We start from the raw sequence: 6,000 nt of genomic DNA on the forward strand, positions 1-6,000 counted from the left end.
AATATTTCTAAAATCTGGGCCTTAGCTACCACAATTTATTAACTACGTTGTACATGGGCAGCAGCCATATCTAGGGTCAAACAGATTACAAGGCTGGTGAAGAGATGTGGTGTACACATAGCCTTTACTAGTCAGCTAAGCCCAGCTGCCTAAATACCTTTGAGCACTTATCTCCCATTTTTAAGTCACTGGGAGTTAGATGCCTAAATGTCATTGAGGATCTGGGACCTACAGTTTGGTCCAAAGTTTAGTTACACAATAGCCTTTGGGTGAGTAGTTATCTGAAAAACAGTAGACTCCAGTAGAAAGTCTCCACTCATACTTGACACTGGTCACTTGAATTTGGCAATGGAGCTTGCTCAGAAAAGGTCCAAGGCTCATATAGTCAGAACTCAAACTTGCCCTTGAGGAGATTACATTCCAAGTCACAAACACAATACATGGGACAAGAGGTGCAAAGACTTCATTGGTAAGGACAGCAATGAAGGAAGCTTTGCTGAGGAAGTGGGTTTTAAATCATGGTTGAAGGAAAGGGCTCCTGGTATAGGGGGAACAAGGGGCTGCTCCAAGGACTGAGGAGCAGTATGAAGGATGAGGCCTTAAACCATGAAAAATGGCATAATTCTACAAGAATAAAAAGGACAAGAACTCTTAAGAAGCCTAGGGAATGAGGGAGGAAACACTAATAAATACAGATTGTAAGTGGGGTGGAGCTGTGCTTGGAAGACTAGGATAAAGACATGAAAGATGATGCTGCTGGTAAGAGGGAAGCCAATGCAGCGGTCTGAGGAGGGGAAGTAATGTGGTAGAATGGAGAGAGTGCTGTTTTTGTGGGTAGTGATAACTCCTTTTGTTCCTCCACACATGCCTATTGTAACAGCCCTTTTCCATGCCAGGAGTCTGGGAACAGCCAGCCCTGTTTCAGTATCAAAACCCAGCTAGGAAAGGGTCAGGTAGAAAGGGCTGAGTGAGCGCAGTTGAAAGGTACTGTGCTGGAGGGAGATGGGCTCCTGCAGCAGACTCCAAAGTAGGGGGATTGACGGGAAGGATATATCTTCCTATTAGTCCTAAGAGAGGCAGGAGGAAAAGCCTCTGGGAGATGTAGCCCAGGATGGTCAGAGGAACTGCTCCGTTTTAATGTCTTGCCTGTTTCTTACTGGCATTAATAAACTGTGCCCTGGGGGGAGGGCCTGAAAGACACTTGGATGTGGCACTGAGTTTTTTCCCCTGGGTTGGTGATGCAGCCCACTGGCCTTCAAATCTTTAAGGGGCATGGAATCTATCTTGAGTTATCTCACAGGACCCCTAGCATTTGAGTTCTACTGCTCTGTAATCTGCACATAAACATGTACCATTAATCTGGCTTTCACATAATGATGTTAGGCAGGTATTTTAATTAAACAATTTTTTAACATAAGCCACAATGTAAATCTTATCTGTTATAGTGATGGATTCTAGTCGGATCCTGTCTCACATAGTAGAGCGCTCTTATAAAGAGATCATCATGGTGGTCTGATCCTTACATAAGTAGACTCCAGAATAAACTAAAAAAGAAAGTTGGGAAGTTTGCTTCCTCGATGAGTTGAAGCATCGCCACATTGGCCCTTGCAAACAGAAGCCGGATTGTGTCTCATGCTTAAGCATCCTTTAATTAGCAGGAGCCTGGCAAATAGTATGGATATACTTATTTAACATCCTGGAAAGGTGGAAGGACTAGGATTCCCCAATCATCTCCTAGTTGCAGAATAAGAACAGTGATCCTGGAGACCTTGATGGGACAGTGTACTATTTGTTTAGGGAAGGAGGCATCCCAAGACAAAGAGGTGACTGAAAAGATACAAGGATTCCCAACTTGGACTACCTAAATCGCACTGCTTTATGGTACCCTACCCAGGGAAGGAGATGCACATAACTTGAGTGAAGACAATTCCATGCTTGGAGGCCCAGAGCTTCCTGCTGCAAAAGTAGTGAAGAAAGCCTGAAAGGAATTGTGCTTTCTGGGCACTAGGAGGATCACAGTGCAGGATGAATCTTGACATACTTTCAAAAAGCTATACAAAGTACTCTTCCCAGCCTGACCTAGAAATGGTGCCTCTGGGGTCAGTCTGCACTGCAGGTTGTACTAGCCTCCCATCCCGCCTTGTTGACCAGAGCATGGAGGAATGGATTATGCCTGCCTGTTGTGCAGATGCACTGTGAACATATGAATGGCCACACTGGGTCAGATCAATGGTCCATCTAGCCCAGTATCCTGTCTGCCGATAGTGGCAGCACTGGATTCTTCAGAGGCAATGAGCAGAACAAGGCAATTATTGAGTGAGCCATCCACAGTCATCCAGTCCCAGCTACTGGCAGTTGGAGGTTTAGAGACATCCAGAGTGTGGGGCTGCATCCCTGCCCATTCTGGCTAAAAGCCACTGATGGGAATATTCTATATAAATGTAAAATATTACAGTTGCATTGTTAATAATGACTTCACACATGATGGGAAGGTGAGCACTGATGTAGAAGTTATTTTATGGGAGAGATTTGAACTTTATTAATGTACATTTATTTGCCTTCTGCAGTAAAATAAACATGAAAATGAAAATAAAAAATGACTTGGACTACTTACAAGCAAAGGCAGCGATCTGATTCATAACAGAGTTCAGTTTTCACTCATAGATTAAAACTGAAATCACCTAAACAAGTTACATGGCAAATAAGCAACATGGAATGTGAAAAACCTCAACTTGTCCTGTTGGTAAAGATGTCAGATCATCTGCAGCACAATAAAAACTAAGTGGGTTCCCCGCACCCTACCTTTTTTTGGGGGGGGGGGGGGAGCAATCGGGTGCGATTCAGTCAGACATTATGGAACTAGCTTATGCTAACAAGCTCTTTTACAGCACCCTGAGGTTGCCCTTTCATTCTTCATTTGTTGGAGTGGTTACTTGGTTCATAAGCAGCAGGTTGTGTTAAGTGGTAATATGACACACAAGAACAGAGTAATTTTAAAGTCCAGCAGACATTAAATCATGATACTCTGAAAGCTTTTCTATTACCAGGTCTTGTTCTCTGCATCAGTTGCACCTATACCTGATACTTAGGGCTAATTTTTTCTCTCATTCTGTTTTTACACCAATGTACCTCCATCAATGGAATTATTCCTGATTTACACTGGTTTGAGATCTGAATCAGTGACTACATCTCTGACGGTCCCATTTTGATAGTCATCATAAAGCTGTTAAAATCATTAAATTGGCAGCCTTGATGGAAGTATGGTGCTTCCCAATTCAAATTCATTTATACTGTAGCCATATTACTTCTCACAATTCCTCTCAGGGGCAATCTGCAACGTTACATGATTTGCACAAGGTATACCGTGAGTGGGTGGCAGTGCAAAGAACAGAACCCAGAAGTCCTGGCTTTCAGTCCTTTGGGCTAGCAACAATATCACATTTCTGGCAGGAGCCAAGCAGTTTGGTACTGAGTTAGGCCCCAGTCTTGCAACTGGATCAGTAGCATAGAGCCCCTATTAAAATAGTCACTTCCTAGAAAATAGGAATCTCATGTGTGGGGTTCTTCCATCTGTTGTACAGTGGCTTTCCAAATGACAACCTAAAGGTAGCTGCACTTTAGCATTCTTTAAACCCTAAATGCTGAAAATAAGAACAAATACTCTTAGTAATCACATGAAATGCAGGTGTTTTGAGTTTCAGTTGAATATGAGACCCAATGAGAAAAGGTGTTTCATGTTGAAGGAAGTAAGGCCGGCTAGGAGAGATTGAGAGCTGACCAGGAAATGGACCCTGGCATCTCCATCAGAAGAAGTGGTTCTCCTGTAGCTTACATCCACAATCTTAGAGCCTTAAAGGAAAATCAGATGACTTTGATTCTTTCCTGAAGTATTCTGGAGTTGCAGAAGAGGGGTCGCCCCCAGGGAGAACTCTGCTTCTCTAAAGCCCAAGCCACTTCTCCTATAGCTTGCTTATTATTGCACCTGCCTTGAAATGAACTGAATTTAAAATGACAAGTTTCAGAGTAGCAGCCGTGTTAGTCTGTATTCGCAAAAAGAAAAGGAGTACTTGTGGCACCTCAGAGACTAACAAATTTATTTGAGCATAAGCTTTCGTGAGCTACAGCTCGCTTCATAAATGTATCTAGTTTGGGTGGCTAGGTTCTTTGCTCAAGTGTTTTACAGTTTCTTATTACAGTGTTCCTCTGTGTATGAGATACAGCACCCCATGCCTCCAACATCATCAATTCACTTGAGATTGGGGGCCCTGTTTTCTGAGCAGTAGAGGAATACCATTGCACAAAGACAGCCTCTAGGGGAAGCTGGCATTTTTAACATAGATATCAATAACACCTGCAGTTTTAAAACAGACTTAAAAGGATTATTCTGATTCTAAATTTTCCTCACTTGTCTCAGTCATTTGTTTGAATCCTTCCGGACTATGCTGAGATGTAGCTATCTGGTAAGTTACACAAAGGATGTTTTAAGTAGAGCCCTACTGGGGTTTGATTTTTCCCTTTAAAATGCAAATAGCTGGTAGTTAGTTCCCCATTTGGGATTTAACAGCTGAATTTAAAATATATTTCAGAAAGTCCTGTAGTGTGGATGAAGAAACATCATTACATGAGTACAGATACTTCTAGTTAGTCAGATATCTTTATTCATTTGGATTTTAAGCACCTTCACCAACAGGGGGCAGTATATTGAAACACAATTACTCATAACTCATCATTGCTTCGGGCCAAATTCTGCCCCAACATACACCTTGGTGCAACCTCACTGGAGTGTATATGAAGTTGATATTTGACCCTATTGTCTACTCTGTAAAAATTATACATCAGCACATTTAAATATATTAGTGCAAAAATCTCTGTCTCTTTAAAAGAAATCACTTAAATATTCTGCGTTTTTGAGAACTTAAAAATTCAGCATGTATATCCTGAAAATAGGACCAGCTAACAGAGTTGTTTGCCTCCTTTACCTACTATACACTCACTCAATCTCAGCTTCAAAGATGACAGACAGGCTCTCTAAAATGGGTATCTATCCAACAATGAAGTGACAGTGAGATTTCTTTAATTTTTTCTAAAGGGAAATTTGCCATCTTATTCTTCCATTTCACTTTCAGTAATTGCCAGTTTTTCAAGTATAAAACATAAAAGACAACTTAATAAGTCAGAAAACACTTATGCCCTTGAACCAGATTATGTTTTAAAAAAACTGCACCCTCGTAAAGACTATTTGGGTCTAGTTCTCTGGGTGCTAAATGACACTGTCTTCTACCGAAGTCATTGGGCCTTCAGAATGTTCACAGGATCAGTCTCTAAGTAGTTAAACTAAAGTCCTTATATCTGCTATTTGTTCCATCTCCTGGAAAATATATTTGATTCTCACATTTTAATATAACCCCTTCCAAAAAGATACATTCGTACACATACACACAACAATTTTAATCCCATTCATGCCTCCAAAAATGGATTTATTTGGTATAAGGAGAATGAAATGTTTTTCTACAAAGGAATGACAAAGCTAAATGTCCATTGCAGTCTAATATTAACAAATAATATCTAGTTACAAAAGTATACAGTATTTGGATAGCCCCAAGATGGTGCTTTATAGAAAGGGCACAGATCCTGAGCTGTGGCTGGAGAACATTTGCACAGGAAGGACATCAGGCTGCTCTGCAGCATAAACCAGAGGAGTCTATAGGCTATTTTAATCATGGTGGCTGCTGCCAATGGGCAAGGGGCCACTGTGGCAGCTGGGGGTTGCCAGGATGCCCTTGCCATGCCTCCTTTTCTGGCAATCCCCACACTGGCATCCTTGAGTGGTGGGTGGTAGTATAAGAGCTACTACAGTGACACTCCACCCAAGGATTCCACTATACTGGAGGGTAGCAAGGGAAGCCAGTTTTAAGACTAATTTGTATAGGACACTGACTCAAAAACACCCTAAAGCAGGGCAGGATCTGGGCCAAAGTTGCCACCCGTATCTAAGGCCCT

The sequence above is a fragment of the Dermochelys coriacea genome, chromosome 22 (assembly GCF_009764565.3).
Source record: "Dermochelys coriacea isolate rDerCor1 chromosome 22, rDerCor1.pri.v4, whole genome shotgun sequence".
Lineage (NCBI taxonomy): Eukaryota > Metazoa > Chordata > Testudines > Dermochelyidae > Dermochelys > Dermochelys coriacea.